Source organism: Simochromis diagramma, unplaced genomic scaffold (assembly GCF_900408965.1).
Source record: "Simochromis diagramma unplaced genomic scaffold, fSimDia1.1 OVJJ01000361.1, whole genome shotgun sequence".
In the NCBI taxonomy this organism is placed as follows: Eukaryota; Metazoa; Chordata; class Actinopteri; order Cichliformes; family Cichlidae; genus Simochromis; species Simochromis diagramma.
Genome location: NW_024386860.1, coordinates 12886849 through 12912030, shown reverse-complemented (window position 1 = coordinate 12912030; position 25182 = coordinate 12886849). Strand labels below are relative to the sequence as shown.

The following is a 25182-nucleotide window of genomic DNA, read 5'->3' as shown; positions in this document are numbered from 1 at the left end:
AACTGTGTAGGACATGAATCAGTCTGTATCAGATCCTGAATAATTTCCACTGAAGTCACGGGTAAGAGACAAGTGGAACCAAGATCTAGGCCATTTGCTTTTTGAAGTTTGCAAAGACTGCTAAATTTTGCCAGTGGTAGTTCACTCTTTGCAACATAGTACGCTGTTCTAAACAGATTTTTCAGGTTTATTTTTAGTATGTTATTTGCAATTGGTGTTTGTTCCGGGAAAGATATTGACTTGGCAATATCTGAGCAATAATGCATTTCTTGCATTTCTCATGGGTTCTAATGAGGGGCTTTCTTAAAATTACTGGTCCCAGTAACAAAGGCGCTTGTCGACTCAGAAATCGAGGGAAAACCAACAACACACCCGGCAGAACATTATGTTATTTACACGGGTGCACATAAGTGGTCCGCAGGTGCGCATTCGCTGTCAAAATAAAAGACGCGCACCAGATAAGAAGTTGCAACGCGCGTTTGCGTCCATATAAAAGGCACTGTTTTTGTCCGCTAGAGTGGGATTTTCACGGCACATTCCGCACCACATCTCTGTGCGTTCATTATTTGTTTGAAGCCAGCTAACCTCCTGCAACCACTTTTTCGAGAATACGTGCTTCTTTTGTGGTTCGGACTCCTGACATTTCTTTGGAGGTGGAGGAACACCAAAGTAATTGCTTAAAGGAGCTTCTTCGACATCTTTAAGAGTTCTAAACAAATGTCTGTCCTCCTCCAGAAAATCTTATGTATGCAAACACGCGTTGCAACTTCTTATCTTGTGTGCGTTTTTTATTTTGATAGCGAATGCGCACCTGCGGACCACTTATGTGCACCCCTGGTTATTATTTAGCTCGTCATATTGCAGCCACAGAAATTCTTTTGTCCATGAAACCATAAAGCTGCACTTTCTTTTTGCCTTATAGTCTGATTTGTCATAACTTTTCCGTTTTGTGGTAAGCTTTTCTTTGGCTGTCACTTCTTCACCCTGACCTGTCTTATTTGGCTCAGCAGAACTAAAATATATATCATGCTGCTTTTACACACGCACTCACATAAGCTCAGCGATTCTCTGCGCGATCAACCTCTCACATGTTTAAGCTTGCTGCGGGAGATTTCACATGTCATGTTTGCATAGTAAGCTAACAAATTGGTGCGCAAATTATCGTGACTCACCAATCAGTACTGTCGCTCTCTATACACAGTTCGTGCGATTGCAAAGTGAAAGCAAAAAACAAGCACAAATTCAAACTCTATTACAATATGTCACATATTGACAGTGGCTCACAGATGCCAATGACATAATTACCCAGCTACATTTCCGAAAGAATGCAAAAGCATTGACACATATTTTTCCTTCCTATGATAGCCCGACAGGTAGGGCAGAGATAGATTTTGGTAGCCCGACTGGAAAAAAAATCGCTAGCCCGACGTCCCGGGGCTAGTCACGATTTGGTAAAAAACAAACAAACAAACAAAAAAAACAACAACAAAAAACAACAACAATACAATATTCATGTCTTAAGTTTAGAATGAAAGCAATTTTACCTAAACTGCATGATTTATTACGGTCAATAACAAGGAATTAAAAAATGTCATTATAATGGGTTTCAATTGGCCAAAATGTGGCCACGATAAAGATATAAGGAATAATTGGATGTATAGTGTATATTATTGATATATTCAAGGAGCTGAAGTTGAAAATTTCCATATGCATTAACACTGCAAAAATGATCAAAAAAGAAAAAGAAGTGGTCAGAAATGGCCAGCATAGAGCCCAGAGGGTTCAAAGGACAATACGGCATCCAAATGTTGAAACCTTTCTGATAAGAACCTGCTTTTACTTCCAAAACTATTTAATGTTTATACAATGAAATATAATTTATTTAATTACATTTAAATGTAACTAATAATCCATTAACAATGTTAAGAATAAAAAACTGGAACACTAAATGAGGCATAACAACAATAACAAATTGCACACATAATACATAAAGTATAACCCCCCCCCCAAAAAAAAACAAACAAACTGCATTTCCATTTCAGTTTATAAATTCTAAAAGCTTATTTTATTCTCTTTCCTAAGAACACAAAGAAGTTCAGTCAAAAACAAATCATGATTGTCACAATCAATTTTTGACAAAGTAGATCCTCCCGTTAGAAAACATTCTTAATGGATTCTTAATGTTAAGAGCTTCATGTACTGCTTTCACTATTTTCAGGGCCACAAAACTGACATTTGTTCAGTTTTATTAAATGGACAGACAGAACTAAGAAACATGTAACTCACAACTGAAGCAATTAAAATAAAGGTTCTTCATTCAGTTTAGTTTTATCTATTTATAGAGCGCTAAATTACAACAGTTGCCTCAAGACACTTTATATTATAAGGTAAAGACCCTAGAATAATACAAAGAAAAGAGAAAACCAAGTGCTTTGGCAACAGGGGGAAGGAAAAACTCCCTTTTAACAGGAAGAAACCTCCATCAGAACCAGGCTCAAGGAGGTCATGGTTATAAAATAAAAATAATTAAACCAAACAGATCAGTTAAGTGCCTTCATTTAAATTAATAAATAAATAATAAAAAATAAAGTGCATGTTTGCTGCAAAAACCCTGAGTTTTTTAGCTAATAGTTTAACAGCTGGGATAGAGAAGCTAGGCTTTGAGTTTTAAATGTGCAGGATTCCATTATGTTAAGTCGATCTACAATCACAATGTGTAATGTGATAGTGATGAATGGAAGATGCAGAGGATGAGGATGCGACAGAGCTGGATAGAAACGTTGGTGTAGAGTTTATTAAGCTGATGAACTTTCATCTTGGCAACACTGTCGTTCCAGTGGAAGGTCACAATAATGCATCCCAGCACCTGCAAAAGACAGAAAACAGCGGTTATTATATCATTCCTCTTCTGATACATCCATCCATCCTCATCCGCTTTATCAGAGGCCGGGTCGCGGGGGCAGCAGCCTAAGCAAAGAGGCCCAGACCTCCCTCTCCCCAGCCACCTCCTCCAGCTTATCCGGGGGAACACCAAGACGTTCCCAGGCCAGCCGAGAGATATAATCTCTCCAGCGTGTCCTGGGTCTGCCCCGGGGCCTCCTCCCGGTGGGACATGCCTGGAACACCTCACCCAGGAGGCGCCCAGGGGGCATCCTTGTCAGATGCCCGAACCACCTCAGCTGGCTCCTTTCGATGTGGAGCAGCAGCGGCTCTACTCTGAGCCCCTCCCGGATGGCCGAACTTCTCACCCTATCTCTAAGGGAGAGGCCAGCCACCCTTCGGAGGAAGCTCATTTCTGCCGCTTGTATCCGCGATCTCGTTCTTTCGGTCACTACCCACAGCTCGTGGCCATAGGTGAGGGTAGGGACGTAGATCGACCGGTAAATTGAGAGCTTCGCTTTTACACTCAGCTCCCTCTTCACCACGGCGGACCGGTGCACTGTATCTTCTGATACAGTCATTTATAATATGCTTTCCTCCTATGTTTCAAACCTTGCTGATATGAGCTGACAGATCACAACTGGCACAAGAGAGCTATGCACAAAGTGGTCTATGGTGTTAGTGTCACGGCGCACTAGCAGCGAGAACAGTCTGCTAGTCAACTACAAAGTCCTCAGTTGAAGGATGGAGTGGTGGTGCTGGAGTAAGTCATGAGTTTGTCAGACTGCAGTTCCTTTCCCTTTAAGGAGCTTTATGTGCAATTGCAAAAGAACCGTTTTGCTAGCTTTCAAATCTAAAATCCAACTTTGATATATTTCCATATTTTTAAAGCTGTTTTGGTAAGAAGAGAGTCGTGTAACTCCATGTCTTTATAGTTTATTTTTGAAAAACTAAAAAAAGAAAATGAGTCATCAACCTTGAGACCAGACTGATAAGATGGGTTTCCTTTTAAAATACTGGAATTTATTTGATATAGCCATGCCAATCAGTTATCAAGCTGCTCAGGCTGTAAACATCCGGGTATGAAGTGTTTACTGTGACAACATTTCGCATGGGACTGCACTTCTGTTTTATCAGCTTCTCTGTATGGCATGGGTGTGCTGCAAATGCATGACTGTGAATCAACATACTGTTGAGTACTTCACTGTTTAATCACTTCTTGTCTGCACAGCCAAGTCGATTGTATGGCAGCCAAATTATACACAGCGTGATCATGTTTTAAATCATCTTCCCGTAATGGGACTATGGTACAAGTGCAGCATTATGGTAAGTATTGATCCAAACAACATGCCTAATAAAACTGATGTACAAAGAATTAAGTCATGGATAAACAGCTGAATTGGACATTTCTAAGCACAAATGCAAACAGATGATTCGACAGTAAATTAAAAACAGCACACATAAAACTACATGAAGGACAGTAGGTAGTTGCCCGTCTTTTAAAAAAAAAAAAAAAAAAGTGTACAGTGGCTGTATGATGTATGTACAGTGCATCACGTTTTGCATTCCCTGATCTTTGTCATTAAAAACAAACTCATCCCACAAAGTGTCCAAGTGACACTGTGTTTTGGCAAGAAACAGATTGAGTGACTGGGTGATGGCTGACGTAAGTCAACCTGTTAATCACCAATACGGGCTTCATATGTTACGAGCGCCAGTAGGCTGTATGGGTCACCGCTGCTCTGTAAACATGCATGAGGTAAGGTTGGCTGTCAAAGTACAAGAGGTCACACTGATTTCAGAAATACGAAAATATAATATCTACAGATGATTTCATAGTTTTAAAATGCTGTAACTACATCATGCAAGTTTCACTCAAAACAGCGACATGATACAAGAAACCTGACAGCTTAATAAGAGAAACATGACAGATTTTGAGCAACTATAAACCAACATAACCATTGATTATGGCGTTATAGTGGTCTACAATGGACCTAGTATCTAACACACTTCAAGACATCTCTCATTCTTGGGGAACCAGTGATTTATTTCACTGGTGATACCATAAAGTTCACATTTACGGTTTTGTATGTGCACTGGGCAACATTTTTGTTTCTTTCAGACAAACGAAACAGGCAATTGCGGAGTGGCTTACAGCAGACAAACTATGCAACATAAGCACTAATGACATGGTTGAAGGGTGTTTTTTCCATTTGTGTTACTTTTCAATTTTTAGACTTTGGCCATTATAAATGATGATGCAGACTGGCTAATACCTATTATCTGCTGATAAAATTATTCAATGGGACTCTAAATCTTACTGTAATTGTGAGCACACTGATGTGGACGTGATACTTAAAATAATCCCCAAGTACAGTTAAACCGAGACGCTAGGGTAGCCTGTGCTACATAAATGCACTTCAGATATGACGAACGTGATTTATACTAAGCTATTACCCTAATTTAGTTCGTCTGACATTCCTCCCCGTTTCTAATGTGCGCCAGCTTCTACTCAAGTTCCCCAGAGCAACATACACGTGACGTGGCTCTAAAACCAGACTGTATTTGCTGTGTGCACAAAGTGTAAGCCAAAAAAAGATATACTCAGCAAAACCCTTAAATATAGTTTAAAGGGCTATGAGGCCACAGGCAATAATTCACTAAAGTGGTCTTTAACTTGTTGTGCAATCCTAATTACAAATGATGTGAGCCTTTTATTTAAAGTGCATGTTGTCATCCGGCTTTTTGGAGCCTTGATCCTCTCTCAGCTGTTGGGCTATTCTGTGGAAACAGCTGCACTGACACACAGTTTAAAGAGAGCCTGCAACAAAGCTAAATATTAATCATGAGTTAGGACTGGAGGACTCATGATTATTCATGTTGACAAGGCTTATGTGTACGTGTCCTTAAAAGAAGATGTAATCGTTTTACGTGAAACGATTACAAGTTACCAAAAAAAGAAACTCAGATTACATTTCATTTACAGATGTCGTAATGTTTTGTGATATGATGTGCCACGTTAAATTACAGTATTAAGACAAAATGCTAAAAACTAAAACAGGATATCCTCACCATTTGATTGACTGAATATTAGTAATATTTGTTTGAAGCTCAAAGCTTCCTTTATCAAAATTTTACATCCTTTTACTTTATTCAAGTAAATTTTGTTAATAAACTAGTTCTAAATTTACATTTTCATAGATTAAGAAAGTGTAGGAAAACGTAAGCGGGTTTGGGACTCTAGTGAATAAGTATGATTGGGGGGCTTGTTAATAAAGGGGGTAAATTTAGTGATACACAGGAAGAAATCAGTTGTGTGAGACAATTTTTCCAGACTTCACTGCCAGTAAGTAAGTTCGAGGAAGTATTGCATGACTTGTTCTAAGATCTTTTGAGAAGTCTGCTTTGGCGTCTCCACAGCAATGAGTACAGGGCAGTAGTGATGGAGACAAAACACATGAAAACAATGATGCTTTTTAAAGCCTTTCATAACTATAATCTGAACTTTTCTAAGCACCCTTTTCCTCTCTTTATTCAATTTATATTGAGTTACAGGAAGAGACACACCTCTTATAATAACAAGCCCTGACACAGCTAAGGCTTAGAGGCCACAGCTGCAGCATTCTCAGTTGCATTCAGTCAAATTTAACAGTGAAACAAGAGCAGAATAGGTCAACAAATTTGTACTAGTTGCAGTTTTCTCTTCACAGGTTTCTCTAACTGACGCAAGCATTTAGGTACTTTCCTCTTCACCAAAAAAAAAAAAAAAAAAAAAAAAAAAAAAAACAACAGCCAGCTGATCCGGGCCGCTAACCAGCGATGTGCTCCACCCAAGCGTTTTGTGCAGAAACATCTTTAATAGTTCACTAGCCTCAAATAAAGAGAATCGTTTCATACTGTAACCATTAGCTTGTCAAGAGTGAGCATGAAGATTTGTTTGTTTTCTTCAAAAGTGCACCATTTTTTGTAATTTGCCAATTTTTCTTTTAAAGGTTGTAATGCTGAACAACCTTCTTGTGACAAGTTGTCTGCTCATGTTCACTGCAACACAAAACTAGCGGTAATGGAAGGTTTAGAACAGGGGTAGCCAACTCCAGGCCTCGAGTGCTGGTGTCCTGCAGATTTTAGATGCATCCTTGATCCAACACAGCTGATTTAAATGGCTAAATTACTTCCTCAACATGTCTTGAAGTTCTCCAGAGGGCTGGTAATGAACTAATCATTTGATTCAGGTGTGTTGACCCAGGGTGACATCTAAAACCTGCAGGATACCGGCCCTTGAGGCCTGGAGTTCCCCACCCCTGGTTTAGAAAGATATTAACTGGGTCCTGTTGGGTCTTTTTTGTATGAGTTAATGATGGATGAAGGTGTCATGCATGAGTGTTCACATGAGCTCCCTCCATAACCCCATGCGTCCATATTCAAATCAGGCAGTTACGCAAATTCTCAGTTGGTGTGGGCCTCAGGCAGGGTTACCCTTGTCACCGGGTTTGATTTTACTTTTTTTATTTGACAAGAATCTCTGCTCAGCCGGAGCCATTATCCTGAACTAAGAGTTGCATCGGTTCTTTTTGCTGATGTTACTCTGTTAACTTCAGTGAACTGTGGCCTTCAGCAAAACTGCAACTGAGCACTTAAAGCACTTTTTACTACAAGCCACACACACTCACAATCTGATTGATACACTGGGGGAAATTTGGGGTTCAGTATCTTGCTCAACCTCCAAGCACACTTTGAGTCAGGGATTAACAAACTGATTAACCTTCAGATTTATAGACAGCTTTTAACATTTTTCAAGAGTCTAATCACTTTATCTACCCTAGAAAAGTAAAAGTACTTAATAGTGTAACAAACTACTTTCTTCATGGATAAAATAAGTAATTGATGCCTTACATCCTTTCACCCATTTTGCTGTATGACCAAACCTGCCTTAAATGTTGATCAACAGGGAACATTATGAAATGAAAGGTTTCTCTCCTGGGCACAGTTAGACAACAAATAGCAAATAAGTAATTATGTGGCATGTCAGAGTGTTAAGTTACACCCACTGGTATAGGCTGAAGTCAAGACTGAAGATGCAGTTTCCCAAAAGCAGTTATTAAGAGTAGCACACAGCCACGTCAGCAGTGATGCAAATGTTGTCCCCAGCTAAGTTAGAGTGTAGGCGAACAACCCTCCTAGTCTGACACCTTTCATGTCAGTGTTCAGCTGTCAAATTAGGTTGAGATTGGTACACATCACCGACAGTTAGATTTTAACCTCAACAGGGTGGAGGCTGCCATTTAACGCAAAAGCTCGAAATTTCACACACGCTATTCATCTAAAAAAGCAGATCACTACAGAGGAACATGTATAGAGAACAAACATGTTTCCTTTGAGGTTGCTAAAGAGCAAAATACACCTAAATACAGTAAATACTGGCCAGCTAACGAGAAATGACAAATCTCCCACACTAACCACGGCCTGTATATTCAATACATGATAGACATGTCCTCTGCAACTGAAAAGTGTAACAAATGTGTAAGGTAAGAGCTTTAAACCTGAACCAACAGGGGGGTGATTCCTCACAAAAATCATTTCTATACAAGATTAAAATTCTCATAATCTTCTTTTCAACTGCCATATGACCTCTGTGTGTCTTTTTCTAATAATGTTACGATTTCAGTTACTCGTTTAAAGTCTTGCTGAATGGTTTAAAGTCTTGCTGAATACAGCATGCTGTTCATTTCGTAAATTATGATCACATTAAAGGTCTTTACACAACAAGTGCATTGCTTAAAAAAAAGAAAAAGTGCTTCATATGCACTTCAGGATGTTAGAGGGACAGTTTGAACTCTTTTTGGCAGAGTTGGGACCACATCTGAGATCCGACTGACCTGGAGCAACATCTACCTGTGTGTCTGAGGTAAATTAGTATTATTTTATCTATGTTATGGTTTATAATTAGAGTTGCACGATTTGAGCTACAAGCGTGCTTGTTGTGAAATGTGCAGGTCTGATTGGTCAGAATTGTTATTCACATACAAAAAAAAAAAAAAAAAAAAATCTGAACAGTGGTTAGCACTGTTGCCTCACACCAAGAAGGTCCTGGCCAGGATCTTTCTGTGTAGGTTCTCTTCAGGTACTCTGGCTTCCTTCCACAGTTAGTGGGGTTAGGTTATTTGGTAATTCTAAATTGCTCATAGGTGTGAATGTGAGTGCGAATAGTTGACTATGTGTTAGCCCTGTAACAGCCTGGTGACCTGTCCGGGATGTACCCTGCCTCTCGCTCTATGGTAGCCTAGATAGGCTCCAGCTCCCTCGTGACCCTGACAAGGATAAGCGGAAGAGAATGGATGGATGGTGTGTAAAGGCCTTAGTAAAACTGATAAGATTGTAGCAACCTGCTAACTAATGAGAATGCAGTGCCTTGGGTTGCTAAATCCACTCATCATTTGTGATGTTTGCATAGAATTTACCAGCTTAACAGCTCTACTCAAGGCATAATCTACAAAGTAATGGATGACATAACACCGATCAAGTCTATTGTTTTATGCCTAACTTTTTTTATATTAACACGAAAGAAATGTGTCATGGGTCACAATATGAGTCTGTTGCACCCAGATTGCCCCAAAATAGAGTGAAATAGATCAAAGCTCATTTCAACATGGCACTATCCCGGTCCCTGTTTCTATAATAAATCATTTTATTATAGAAGCCCACTGCATTTTTCCTCATAAACAAGGAACAGCCCTTCTTAACTGTCAAAATAGAAGCTAGACATAGACATACTGCCTGAAACACTGTGGTGTTTTATTTGCACTGGGTGTTTGCCATCTCCAAGCTGCTGTTTGCCTTCAGTCAGCTGAGATTGTTTATACCAAAAGTGATGACTTGCTTCTTGCCTATAAGTTTCCTGAACCAGGGAACTGCGTGGGAATACTATTAACTATAGCCCTGAAGTAAACCATCTGTTACCGACACACACACCCACACTGTCCTGTGTACCCAAAACAAAAGGAAAACTGGAAAAACTGAATCAGGACAGCAGGTTGGTTCTTGACTTGAGAGACAGCAACTGCAATTGGACTAGCAGCTGTGTTATGAGCCGCTTTCATTTTTCTTTTTTCAGGGCAGTGCTTTAAAGTCTACCTTGCTATTCAAAGCAGAGACAAAGGCCAGCCCTCAAAAGCTTTAGTGAGTCGTGGCAAAAATAAAAGCTCTTGATATTCCTGTTTAACCATCCACAGTTCAAATAACCTTCAAACTAGCACCTGGAAATTCAGTCATCACTAGTTCCATGTTACACACCCTCATGCACACAGGTTGTATTAGTACACCATGTTCCCAGAAATTTGTATCCCTCTTACTCTGGAGTGACGCCAGGATATGGGCTGATCGTCATTCCTTTCATTCCTCACACTTATCCCACAAACAGCAACAAACTTCGCAGCAGGTTCGCAGCAGATTTAGTGTTCAGGAAATGTTAAAATACAACAACGAAGGGACACTGAGCAATAAAACTGTACAGTAAAAAGATGAAAGAGAAAGAATGAAAGGGTGACTTGAAAGGCATTTACAGATATAGGTCTTTGCCAAAGACAAGCCTGTTCTTGTGAGTTGGCTTTCCAGTGAGTAAATTTGCTTTAGGAGGAAGCAAACAAAAGAAAAAACCCTCAGAGCTAGACTAAACAGCCACTTTGGAAGACAGCCTCGTTAAAGACTTGCATACTGTACATGACATCCTGGTTTTAACCGTTTATGACATAAATGCAGATGACATAAAAGAGAACGTGGAATAATGATGTCAGCACTTAAACTGGGTTCAAAGTTTACAGTACCAAGCACTTAGAAAGTCAGCTGATCAGTCAGCTGAACAGGAAGCAAGAAATTCCACAGTAATATTAACAATTAACAATAACAGGAAGTTCCATTCATTTGTTTCAGAGTCCAATGAGGACAAAGTGAAGTGGAACAAGGAAGACCATCTGTGAGATAAGTTAAATTCCAGTTTGTGTAGTCCGTGGTTAGGAAAACAGAAACTAAAGACGCAAAGCCTCAGAAAAAGCAGAAATGTGGCGTTTGCGACCATTATAACTGAGAAATGAGCTCATCTGTTTCCTGTGTAGACTGGATCTGAATGGCTGATGTGGATGAGTTCACATTGCACAGAAAGGAAAGAAATTCTGGGCAAAGTTCACGGACACTGGCGTTAAACTAACCCAGGTAAATTAACCAGAAAAAGGTTGGGAGCAGTTCAAATGAACCACCTGACTCATTCAAAATCAGTTAAGACAAAGACAAAACATACCATTCATAATCCTCTTAAAGATGGCTGTGGTTTCAGTTAGAACAGGGGCTATGCTCAGATCCAAATTCAGTTAAAATGATTTTCAATTCATTTTCATGTTCTTACAGTCTAAAACTCAAAAGAAGGGCAAGTTCTAACTCTTCATTATTCAGCTAAGAAAACTGGCAAGACAAATGATGTCAAGTTCACATAATCAACTGTGAACTGTTTTGTAATTCTTATAGAAATCACTTCTTGCTCTTCAGCCCTTCAGTTCAATTAAATTTTATAGCGCCAAATCACAACAGCAGACGCTTCAAGGTAGAGACCATACAGAGAAAACCCAGCAAACAAACAACCAACTTTGAGCAAGTATTTGGCAACAGTAGGAAGAAAAGTCCAGCAAAACCAGTTTGAGGCAGCTTACTCACTGGCTGCCTTCTGACTGACTTTTGTCAGGAATTAGTTTCTACGAGTGACCTGAGTTTCACATATCTGAAATATTCTAATTGCCAAAAATATCTTAACTGCTATAAGGTGGTTTGGTGTAGAGGTTTGCAGGACACGTGCCAGCCACCATCCACCAGTATACTGAATGTTTACGTTACTTTCACGTGGACTCGATTGTGCATTACACATATCCCACAAGGTCACTACTAGAGTTTTTTACTGCTGTACAGAGAATCTATGCTATTTTATGCCTCAATGATTACCGCCCAGTAGCACTCACCCCCATCATCACTAAGTGCTTAGAGCGACTGGTCCTAGCACACTTCAAATCCTGTCTCCCCCCCACCCTGGACCCCCACCAATTCGCATACCGCCAGAACAGGAGCACAGAGGATGCAGTCTCCATCGCAATGCACTCTGTCCTCTCACACCTGGACAACAACAACACCTACGCCAGAATGCTGTTTATAGACTTCAGTTCAGCATTCAATACAATCCACCCCTCACAACTCATCAGGAAACTGACAGACCTGGGCATCAGTTCCCTCATCTGCAAATGGTTACTGGACTTCCTGACCAACCGCCCCCAACATGTCCGGCTGGATAACCACTGTTCATCTACAATCACAATGAACACCGGTGTACCACAAGGCTGTGTGATGAGCCCTTTCCTCTACTCCCTCTTCACCCACGACTGCAGACCTGCTGATGGTTCCAACACCATCATTAAGTTTGCAGATGACACCACGGTGATTGGCCTCATCAGTGACAACGATGAGGCCGCCTACAGGGAGGAGGTGGATCGTCTGGCTGAGTGGTGCGACACAAACAACCTGCTGCTTAACACCGAGAAGACCAAGGAGCTCATCGTGGACTACAGGAGGAATGCTGACCCACATCCACCCATCCACATTAAGGGGACGGCTGTGGAGCGTGTGAGCAGCTTCAAGTTCCTGGGAGTCCACATCTCCGAGGATCTCACCTGGACGACCAACTGCTCCAAGCTGGTCAAGAAGGCTCACCAGCGCCTCTTCTTCTTGAGGACTCTGAGGAAGAACCACCTGTCCTCAGACATCCTGGTGAACTTCTATCGCTGCACCATCGAGAGCATCCTGACCAACTGTATAACAGTCTGGTACGGGAACTGCTCTGCCTCGGACCGGAAGGCGTTGCAGAGGGTCGTGAAAACTGCCCAGCGCATCGCCGGAGCACCACTTCCTGCCATAAAAGACATCTACAGGAAGCGGTGTCTGAAAAGGGCTGGGAAAATCATCAAAGACCCCAGTCACCCATCACATGGACTCTTCACCCTCCTGCCCTCTGGGAGGCGCTACAGGAGCCTCCGGACTAAGACCACCAGGGTACCGGAACAGCTTCTTCCCCACAGCTGTCAGACTCCTGAACTCTGCCTCCTGACATCTGACCCACGTTAAACTCATGGACTGAACATACACACACCCACAATGGACAACTGTACCCTCAAACACACAATAATAACATGGACTGAACCACCACTCACAACCACTAGCACTTTATATAGCCTCTGTAGAAACTATCTACACCCTCACTTATCTTAACTGCACTACTGTATAGCTCTGTGTAAATAATCATTCTGTACATTCGATAATCTTTAATCCTACAACTGTTTACAACTTGCATAGTTCCCATTTCTGTATAGCTGTATATCTCAGATTCTGTAAAGTTATTTATTTCATATTCTGTATAGTTTTTCATATTTATATCCTGTTCATATCCTGTACATAGCTTGTACTCACTACAGCCTCGTACATACTTATAGTTATAGACTATTCACAAACATACTTCATTACCGTACATTATAACATTCCCTAATAGACCCATTTCTGTATTATACTCACATATCTATATTATTGCTAATATATATATATTGTAATATATCTATATCACTAAAGCACTTCTGGATGGATGCAAACTGCATTTCGTTGCCCTGTACCTGTGCATGTGCAATGACAATAAAGTTGAATTCTATTCTATTCTATATGTAATATGCATAATGTTTGCACAAACTTTCTTGGATCTACTGACATGTGACTAGAATTCCTAAACCAAGTTTCACGAATCTTGTGACTGCTGCGGGAAGCTACGATCACACAAACTTCTGTGACGAAACTAAAACTAAAGTTTCCTTATTTTCCACCGTCTCCAGTATTAAAAGCGATTGATTTGTTGTGGATTTGTGTAGAATCTCTTGTTAACAGCTGCCCTTATCACCAAAGGCAAAAGACTGAAACTTGTGTAGGAGACTCACTTTATACAGCTGCACTGTGAAACTGAATCAGTCTTTGAGCGTGGGCGTGCAGCTCAAGAATGTGGAGAGTGTGCCAAAGCTACCTCACATTTGGTAAACAGACATGTACTTCCCCAGTCCACAGACTCCTGTGTCAGGACCTTTAATTATGTCAGATATGTGAGTGGGATGTAAAAGTCTGCCAGTATTTCACTCAAAACACTGAAGGTGTCAGATAATTTTTTTATTTTTTAGGTGGCAGAAGAATTTTTCTGCGTGGGCTGATAAAGCACAGAAAAACATGTCTTTTGGGATATGACATGAAACCATAACCAAGTCTTATGAAAACATAGCACATGGAGACCAAATCTGTTCAGGCAGGCAAGTATAGAAAGGTCTTAAATTGGGTGCATTGCACACCATCAGGCTGAGGTTCATGCCATATGCTTGAGGCTAAGGATGGATTTTTGAAGTGTGCTTCCCATAAAGCCACAAAAAAAAAAAAAAAAAAAAGAACAGCCAAGGCTGGAGGAAAGAAATGTTCCTCCAGACAACAAAGATGAGATTTCTGCACCTATGTTGGTTAACGGTGAGAAAACAAATGCTTTCTATAATTTTAGTAACAGATTTCCTGGTGTTTTAGCAGATTAAAGCCATTTAGTCCACATTTAGGTATGTTCTGTGATTTTATTAAGAGACTAGCTGTGTTTCTGTTCCTTTTACTGCACAACAGACTATCAAATAGCTGTGAACCAGATTCTTCCAGACAAGGCGGGGTGCAAACCTTACACAGGAAAACATAACTGTTCCTCTCTTTCTGTAAACTGAGGAGCCTGTTCGAGGTTCACTGAAGGGCTCTTTGAATTCCTTTGGACTAAGCTCTTGTTTTTCTGGACTAAAAAGGGAATGTCTGGGTGCTCATACTGAAACTGGAAAATGCCTTGGATCACTACACTAAAGCAACGCAGCTCATGTGCACTTCATGCAGTCTGCATATGACTACATTAGCTTCTCGGGGTCTAATTCCAGGGCACACAGACCTGTGATTATTCATCATAGTATGCCAAATAAACTTAATGCAGAGACTTACAAGCTACATCACAATCAAAGGTGAAAAAAGTAGACGGAACAAACTAGCATGGTGCTACAGCATTATGTCAGGATAGCAAACTCCTTTTGACATAACTACCGTATTTCCCGGACTACAAAGCGCACCTGAATATTAGCTGCACAAGCTAAAATCAGGGGAAAATCCTGTTTTTTTTGTACATACATTAGCCGCACCTGACTAAAAGCCGCAGGTGTTTCAATGTTGACTTATCATATGTAAGAGAAAGGGAATAGTCAGGAAAGAGATGGCTGTTTGGAGACACACCCCTTTTATTAATATTTTGTATTTTGAAAAACAAGTTATGGGTACATATTTGCATAACTTTTTAGGTATATGTACAAGTACCGGTAATTACAAGTACAAAACATGTACTGTGCTTCATAAATGAGTAACAAATGTAGTACATAACAATAACCTACAGCACACCAGAAAAATAGATTCAGACTACCTTTTAGGCTCAGGTGCAGTGACACGGCTTTAACAAGAAGAAAAGTCAGTCATTCACCACCATCTTCCTGCGCACTAAAACCACCAAAGTCCTCTTCTCCAGTGTCGGATACGAACAGGCTCAGGATGGCTTCGTCATCCACTCTCAGCTTCTTTCCTTCGTTGTCACTTTCAAAACCAAACAAATTCTCGTTGTCAGTGTCAGAGTCCCTCAGAAGGGCCGTGGCGGTGTCCTCCTCTCCATCATGCAGCAGTCCAGCCCTTCGAAATCCGTTGGTGATCATGGATGTTTTCACACTTTTCCACGCTGTCAGATTCCACCGGTGGAGTTGAGCATAACTTGCTTTTCGCAAGTTTATCGCCGCTCATCATCCACGCCTCCTGCTGAACGCGTAGCGCTACTTTGAAGTTTGTTTTTCGCGCTACTTGTACGGCACTATGTTGCCTGGCGGATGGACATGTGACCAACATACCACTCTTGAACCCCGATACTGTGCGTCTGATCACATGCCCTTCCACCAGGCAACGTAGTGCCGTACAACAGCGGAACAAATAAAACAAATCATCTTACGATATGACAAAAATCATGGACAATCCATAGAAAAGCCGCACCTGACTAAAAGCCGCAGGGTTCAAAGCTTGTGCAAAAAGTAGCGGCTTATAGCCCGACAATTACAGTACTAATGGTTGATACTCTTTGATAATCTTCATTTAACCATTTAGCACTAACACTGACACTAGCAAAAAAAAAAAAAAAAAGCTATTAGTTGTATAGGTAATCGATTATAGACAAAAGTACTGGGGGAAAAATGAAATTTTGACCTGGCCCAAATCTGCATTTGAGGTTAACATGCGTCTGGAGACATGTTAACTAGACCACAAACAAAATGCACATTTAGGCACTACAAGATGAAGGATCACAAAGTTGATAAGAGACATAATCTGTTCACGTTAGCATATCAAATATTACGTGTATGCATGATGTATGTTTAATAAAGTTTGTGTATTGTTCTCATGTAACTGGACGTGAGGACAAACATCAAGCGTGTTTCTCCTTGACCTTGCGTACATGTCCTCTCCACGTGCCGTCACTGAGCTTGGGAACACCATTTGTGTTAATCATTGCTCGTTGCACCATGTCTTCCCATGAGACTGTGCACTTCTTCCTTGTCTCACGCCTATCAGGTTTCATTGCCAGAATCTGATGCAGTGTCAGCTAACACCTATTTTCCCCAAGTCCTACAGTAAGCCTAACCTGAATGTTTTTCTTGGATGCTCTGGGACTTTCTCACCTGTTTAATCCCATGAAAGAGAAAAAGAAAATATTCTCCTTTTCCTTCCAGTCAATAATCAACAACAAAAAGCTTACTGAAAACACATTCAGTTGTCCTGGTGTAAACAGTTCCCACACTCAGCTGGTGTTGCTACTACTACAGAAAGAGCTAACGTCACTAAAGGGAACGGCCCTTTTCAACGATAATAATTGTAGGATTGTTTGGGAAATGTTACGAAATGAAAACACATTACATCACGTTGAGATTTTATCGTTATGTTGGTACTATGTGGGTACAGTGTTCTCACGAGAATTATTTTATCTTTAAAAAAAAAAAAAAGAAAAAAAAAAAAAAAGGCATTTTCTCACACGATCCATGTCAGCTATAATGGTCACAAATCCTGACAGAGCAAGTGTGGAATACATTCATAGAAACACAAAAGTCTGCACACAGCACATTTGAGATCAAATGCACTCAGAAGCATACTGTTCTTACAGAAGTCATGCGGCAGAGGTCACACACAGAGGTTATACAGTTTACCCCAGATTTACCAGAGCGATCTGCTTCCAGTCAGCAGGTATGGGATACCTGCACAGTTTTGTGACATGTCTAATGAAAATGTTTGTTCAGGTTGTAACCTGTCCATTTCTGATTAAGAAACAAATTAGGTAAAAAAGGTGAATGAAGGAGGTTCATCACTGTATATTGAAGGTGGTGACGGAGGAGTGACAAATAGGGTCTGTCATCTCTGCTCACATACAGAGATGAGTAGGAGGATGTTGTTTACAACCTATTTCCGACAAGTGCTTTCAAGTAAATCTATTTGGTTTCCTCTGTCACTGTTGTGAACAAGTTTATATTCTGCATAAGACGCTCCAGGCTTTTGAACTCCCTTTTATTAATCAATTTCAATTATATAGCACCACATCACAACAACAGTTACCTCAAGGCACTTTATATTGTAAGGTAAATAACCTTCAACAAAATAGAGAAAACTGCAACTATCAGACGACACCCCCCTATGAGCAAGCACTTGGTGATTTGAGTGGAAAGGAAAAACTCCCTTTTAACAGGAAGAAACTTCAGGCAGCACCAAGTTCAGAGAGTGGCAACCATCTGCCGGATAACTGGAGGGAAACAGAACAAAAGATAACTATGTAAAAGAGGCAGAGATTATAATAACCAATTAAATGCAGAGTGGGATATAAACACACACGGGAAAGAGAAAATAAGTAGGAAGTGAAGAAGGAACGCTTGGTGCATCATGGGAAGCACGCAAAACCCTAGGCCTAATGCAGTATAACAAATGATCAGATGATTCAGGATCACCTGATCCAGCCCCGACTATGTGTTTCATCAAAAAGGAAAGTTTTAAGCTTCAGCTTAAAAGTGCAGAGAGAGTGCATGTCCAGCCAGCTTCCAGTTTGTCCAAATTCAAACTGGAAGCTGAAAGCTGAAGCATTTGCCCTCCATTCTACTTTTAAACATCTTAGGAACCACAAGTAAGCCCACAGTCTGAGAGCATCGTGCTCTATTGGGGAACAATGAGGTCTTTAAGATAAGATGGGGCCTGATCATTTTTAAAAACATGTGCTTGTACAATGAATACTGAACTTGAGCTGACTGTTACTGTGATTTGGTGCTATATGAATAAAACTGAATTGCATTGAGCTGGCATTAGAACCTGGTTAGCTTTGTCTTCCCATTTTAAAAGACTAAACAGCCTTAAACATATATTGTTCAAATCCTATTGTTAGATAAGAAACTCTAAAGCATGCTTTCTAGTGGTTGCTTGGATAAATAGGTTATGACATGCACACAGACGCCATGACATTAGGTATAGCTTTTGAGATTCTTGTTATTGGAAGAATTTAATCAGCCACCCGGTGCATTCAGGTATGTGACATAATCAAGACCAACTGCTAAATTACAGACTGAGCATCAGAATGGAGAAGAAAGACGACTTAAGTGATGGTGGGATTCTCCCACACAAACATCTCTAGTGAGCAGCAGTCCTCTCAGCAAAAATGCCTCATTGATGTGAGAGGAGAATAGCAAGAATTTTCACAGTTCACCAAAATTAGACCACAGAAGATATTTTCTTGGCACAAAACTACATCATTTACACACCATCGGCTACCTCTGACCATGTCTATGACTTTATGACCACAGTCAAAGCAGCCATCTTCTGATGGCTAATTTCAGCATTGTCATGTACCATGTACAAGACTTGCTCCTTAAATGAGGTTATTGTACTCAAATGGCCTCCACACTGATCAGATTTCAGTCAGACAGAGTATCTGTGGAATGTGGTGGAATGGAAGATTTGTAACACAGATGTGCAGCCGACAGATCTGCAGCAATGACGTGAAGTTATCGTGTAAATATGGGAAAAGATCTGAGGAATGTTTCGAGCACTTTGTTAAATCTATGCCACGAAGAACTCAGTATTAAAGACAACAAGAACTCCAACCTGGATAAACAAACATGGTGTAACCAAGTGAAGTGTCTCTTACATTTTATTGTGGCAGCAGCCTCTCTTGGACAAGGTGAATGTTGTGTATGTCAACCATCTACCAAACATGGATTATAACTTTCCTTTCAAACCTATAGTTAATATTATTTTTGCTATGAACATTCTGACTTATTAGTCTAACCAAAGTTCTTCTGTATATTCCAGGGTGCCGTTTTCAAGATTGTAGATTGTGTTGGATTAAATATCACACGTGAAAATGTTGCCCTTCTCATTAAAGAGGCACATTTCCTAAATGTGAACCTTTTCATTCAAGGCTGAGCTCATTGTTGAAGCAAACAAATATAGAACTGCAAACAGCGTCTGCACAAACACCACGATCAGATGACATATAATATAGCCCCATGGCAAACAAGTGGCATGTGTATATGCACATTTCGCGCTGGTGTATACCTGATATCGCCTGAGTTTTCAATGCTTTTCTTTCTCCATTACTGTTCGTTAGATACGCAATGAAATCAATCATGGTCAGGCCAGGTCCTGTGTCCTTGGTTTTATGAAGTGCTTTTTAAAGACAGAAAAGCTTAAATGTTAACCTGGTAATCATAATCAACTTGCTTTATATTCAGACTTTAGACCTTCATTGCAATCTTAAGGTTTGCTTGTGCTAACACATGAATTACCACAACTTCCTGATAAAGAAATTATTCACAATACTTTTTGAAAAATGTGTCTTTCTAAAAAAAAATATCTCCTCTTTTTTGGTGAAAGTGTATAATAAAGTAAAGACCAATCTTTAGCAGCAAGTCAGTGGTGGTATTGACATATTGTTCCATTGTTATTGGCTTACATTTGCTTAGTATTATAATCACACCACCCACGCAGTAATTTCCGTTTGATGCCACGCTTACCCAGTCTATCAGATTTCTATCTTGATAAGTTTCTACCTTATTTAGCAAAACATTTTTAAGAAAGATTTAAGCAAACACCTTCCCAGCTACATTTGGCCATTCAAATGAAGTGTAGCAAATATAACACTGTATTCTCGTTGCTTGGACAGAGGCGAGTGATAAAGTAATTTTGAACTGCAAAACCAGTACAAGCAACCTGATGCCTGGCACTGGCCACTGTATTGCAAGCGTGACATGCAGCAAATTAAAGTTGAGCTGGCCTTAACATTTTCAGCTCTGCAATGATGCAGTAAAGCATCAACCATATGTTCATATGTTTGTGCACACAATGTAGCTGGCCACACTCTGCTGTTGTGTGCAGTACAGGAGCTTAGCCTAAACCAGTCTTGTACAGTCTAGCTAAAGTTGACATTCATGACCAACGGCGGTAAGGAGCTGGATGGACACAGATCAAGTGTCCTCAAGTCTGCTACCAAGGTACGTAAGCAATGCCTCCATGAGTGGTCTCAACTGACCGCCAATGTTCACAGACAAACAAGACCACGGGTGATGTCAAAAAAGACTTAGCAACAGTGTAGCCACACTTGGCTTAATAAGCTTTCAGACTGCAGTAAACAATAGATTTGCTGGGGACTATCTTCAGCTGTGGATTATTACATGTTTCATGAGTCAAAGTAAACTACACTAAGTGTTTGTGCGTCACCTATTATAACATTGTGGACGTCTGATGAATTAAAAGTTTGGAACATTGATGAGAATCTGTTGCAAAGAATGAGATGATATGCATCAGTTTGGTCAGGTTACTGCTGGTTGTACTCTTCTTATGGAATTTTGTAATAATTGGGAAAATATCCCCAACTCAGTTCTGATTAGAAGAAACTTCATACAGTTCACGTTGTTGTTTATGAACACATTTGATCTTCAGCTAAACCGCTTTTCTGGTTTGGACTTTGATTGAATTCGTAGGATTTGTATAGTAAAAACTGGATTAAGGCATTGGAGGAATGCGCATGTATATATAAAAAATTCTTAAATCAATTTGATAAGCATTCATGGCAGAATTTAAGTGGATTATGTTTTTAAATTGTGTTTTCCACAACACAATGACCAATCTTTTCTTTGTCTTTATGAAATGACAGCCTACCCACACAGGGATCAACACTTTACCAAGCAGCTTTTTTCTGGTAATGTGAAGGCGACAGGCTCGAGCTAGCAGACCTCTCTTTTTGTCTTTGGTTATCAGCTGAGCTTGTATTTTGTCTGTGAAGTAATCCCTCGTATCGTCATGTATGGGGGAGGATGAAAGACTTTAGACCTGACCCAAATTCACAGAAAGTCCTTGAGACATAACAATGGCAAAGCCTACAGCAAAAGCCCCTAATTATCGTTTTTGTAAGTGTGTAGGTATTCTCTGAGGCATGTAACTGGGGGACTATGCACTGAAAACAGTAATTTAATTCTCTTAGTAAAACATTTAACAGAACTTGGACTAACTATTTTATATGCTACAACTACTAAGTTATTTAAACCCCATGTTGTTCTGTAATCACCCTGAAACACAAACAGGTAAGCAATAAATGTAACATATACTTAACTCAGACCTAACTATAAACTTTATTAAAAAAAAAAAAAAAAAAAAAAAAAAAAAAAAACCTCCACAACTTTAAGGTTAAAAGTAGAGAGGGTGTCCAACTCCTGAATACAAATTGGGGGTTGGTTCCAGAGCAGAAGCGCCTGATAGCTGAAGGCTCTGCCTCCGATTCTACTTTTGTAAACTCCAGAAACTGCAAGTAAGCCTGCAATCTGGGAGCAAAGTGTTCTGATGGGATAATATGACACTATGCGTGTTCATTCAAAAAGTGGATTTAACAGGGAGCTAATGAAGTGAAACTAATAGTACCAACACGAAGTCATTTTAATGATTCCTGCTTAGCTTGACTTTGATTGCCCCATATTTTAGCTGCAAAGTTCAGCTTACTCCAGTACACAAGTTGCATGCATCTTTTCACTGAAACTTCAAACATACCCTCTTGTCTTTAAGTTAAATTACAGGTGAACTGAGAAAATGAAAGACTCTTTGGTAAAGAAACTTCTATTACTTACACTTTATCTTTGCTTAAAAACAGTCACTCTAAGCAATCTAACACACCCTAACCTCAGAATTATCTTAGTTGTTAGTCTTCAAGGATAAGTTATATAGTGGGTAATATAAGTGGACAATATAAGGTTTCAGAAAAATGTGTGGAATCATATTACAGTACTCTTACTAGTAAACATATCTAATGTTGCAAAGGAATGAAGGCATAACACTTCTGTTTTCAAACCTGTCCTGTTGCAATAGGGCTAGTTTAAGATGCTGTGGTGTTAAGAGAGGCATTGGGCTACCAACATATAGTGACTTAGCTAGAACTGTAGTCACAACCAGTGGTAATTTAGCACATACAATAGACTACTTGATACTCTAGCATCATATATTTCAACCTTTCCCCATGGGTGCGTCCAAATAAAAAACGTTACTGTTAGGTAATGCACAACTCAGATCTCTGGAGGACATTGCAATGAATTAATTCCTGCTACAGATATGCAAAAGAAACCGCGTAAAGAGAAAATTTACTGTCTCTAGTACAGAATATTAGACAACGTCTACAATTTCTTTTTGTTCCTATGAGAAGTTACACAGCAGATTAAAAATAAATAAATTAAAAAAAATAGGCAACACTGAATTTGGGAGTCTCCAAATCTTCTAGGAAAAGGTTAAGAAAATAAATAAAAGCAATGTTATTCGTTATAGCCTAACTAAATACACTTCATTTTGAACACCATGATTTCATTATCAGTTAGAACCCATTAAGCAACTTCCACATATCAAAGTCAAATTAGTGGTTGGGCTGGAGCCTATCACAGTTACCATTGGGCAAAAGGCAGATCACAGTCCTGACAGGCCGACAGTCTTCAGCAGGGTTAACACAGAGAGGCAGGAAACTCTTCACATTCACATTCTAGAATTATCGACTGAAAAGGCTAGCTCCCACACCACCACACCAAAAACAAATAGATGACAAAGAATGTATGGATTTCCTTCTTAACAATTGGCCAAAAAACAAACAAACAAACAAACAAACAAAAAAAAAAAAAAAAAAAAAAAAAAAAAAGTATCTATGAGTATGCCTACTAGTGAAAAACGGAACGATCCAGACTGCCACAGTCATAGGCCAGCTGATACTATTGAGACAAGGGACTTTGTAAAACATTATATAAGTGAGAAATAACTTCCATACTTAAAATTCTAAGTAAACTACACAAATATGGTACTAGAAATCTACCAGGAAGCTTACATGTAGCTCTTGTGCTAAGCCTTCTGCCCAGACCTGCCCTATTGTGCCATATGACTGGGACCACTAATGAATGAATGATGCGTCAGTCAAGCTTAGCTCATGACATTAAAGTATGACTCATTTTTGTCTCCTATGCAGCAGTAATATTTGCTAGTCCAACTGAAAATCTGTGGGTTTGCTTGAGAAGTAAATTTAAATCTCAGACACCAGAGATTCATTTGCAAAGGGTCTGTGTTGAATCTTTTTGCTGACCAAGTGCTGAAACAAGAAAAGTGGATGTATAAATCCTGCTGACAAAAGAGACACGTGTTTCAAAGCACTCATCCTTTCAGCAAGAAGAATCATGGAAAAAAAAATTCATGTGATAAAAAGACGCATGATCCCATATTTTCAGTGGTGAAATGGTAGTAAGTCATATGAATTATGTTCAGCACTGAGGTTCTCAAAAATGACCACATAAATGGATGACTATCAGGAGCATACTGTGTTTTTTTTTAATAAACACAATAACCTCCATTCATCTGGGATCAGTGGCTTTTAAACATTGAACTCCAGAGATTGTTGTGAGGAATGCTAAAAGCTTCAGATCTCAATAAACAACCAGCGGCAAACATGCAGTTTCCCAAAAAAAGGTGAAGGCAGGGTGGGGGAGCCAACAACCTGTAACCAACACTGACCACCTGACCTCCACCCACCAGTGATAACATCATCACACCTTGGAACATTTGGGTTAAACAAGTTCAGACATGTCACAGTTTGACCCCAAAATACCAGAAGTCAATGGAAAGAGACGCCTTGCAGCCAAGTCACGATGCTTCTGAAAACAGAATGCAGGGCAAAAGCCACAGATCATAAGAGTTCAGTGACTAAGAAGGAAACATGATGCAATTCTCAGGTGGCTGTCACCCCCTGTTATTTTTCCCTTACAACTGTATCATCAACACAAACACAGAAAACATCATGAAAGTAACCGATAACATAAAAACTGCATGTTTGAAGGTTCTCAGTCATCCAGGTCATCGTAATTTAAAGAGCTTGGAAAGAAAAGCGCTGGTCTGCTTTAAGTTTCCTTGAAGACGTTTCACCTCTCATCCGAGAAGTTTATTCAGTTCTAAGAGCAATTGGTGGAGAATCCCAGATTTTAAGCCCTATGGGAGTGTCCCCATGAGGGTCATAGACCCCTTATTGATATTGATCCTCTAATTTACTGAGTAAATCACATGATAGGGTGAGACTAGGCTTCACAATGGGTTCAACTGAAACCTTGGCTGATTGTGACCCAAACCCGTTTTCACACCTTGGCTCGTGTGATTAGGTAGAGGATCAACAGGGGATCCATGACCCTCTTGGGGACACTTCCATAGGGCTTAAAATCTGGGACAATCCACCAATTGCTCTTAGAACTGAAGAAGCTTCTTGGATGAGAGGAGAAACAGCTTTAAGTCCACACACTTTTCTTTCCAGGCTCCTTATAAAAACTAAATCCAAAACCAGATTTTATCAGGTGACACCAATCTGCACTTAAGAGTCTTTAGATTTATTATATCCCTCACTGTCCAAACTCTTACAATAAATCTTCTCTTTATTATGATTATAACTTAATTTAGTTTTGCTTTCATTTTCATTCTGACTTTGAACTTGAATATTTTGCATGAATGCAGAGCTGGACGGGATTGCATTTTCTCGTTCTCTTTGCAAAATGTCATTGTAATAATATAGATCATTGTACATTCTTCCTAGACCAGGTTCCCAACCAGACAATATCA

General features: G+C 39.9%; 2 long non-coding RNA genes across 2 annotated transcripts; both read right to left on the bottom strand.

Annotated features, from left to right (window-relative positions):
• Nucleotides 1–1849: 1849 nt before the first annotated feature.
• Nucleotides 1850–15474, bottom strand: LOC120732803. Its single transcript, XR_005695683.1, has 2 exons — nucleotides 15425–15474; nucleotides 1850–2866 (listed from the first exon to the last, which is right to left on the bottom strand). It is a non-coding gene; the product is annotated as an uncharacterized LOC120732803 (long non-coding RNA).
• Nucleotides 15475–16704: 1230 nt separating this feature from the next.
• Nucleotides 16705–24457, bottom strand: LOC120732802. Its single transcript, XR_005695682.1, has 2 exons — nucleotides 19424–24457; nucleotides 16705–19170 (listed from the first exon to the last, which is right to left on the bottom strand). It is a non-coding gene; the product is annotated as an uncharacterized LOC120732802 (long non-coding RNA).
• Nucleotides 24458–25182: the final 725 nt, after the last annotated feature.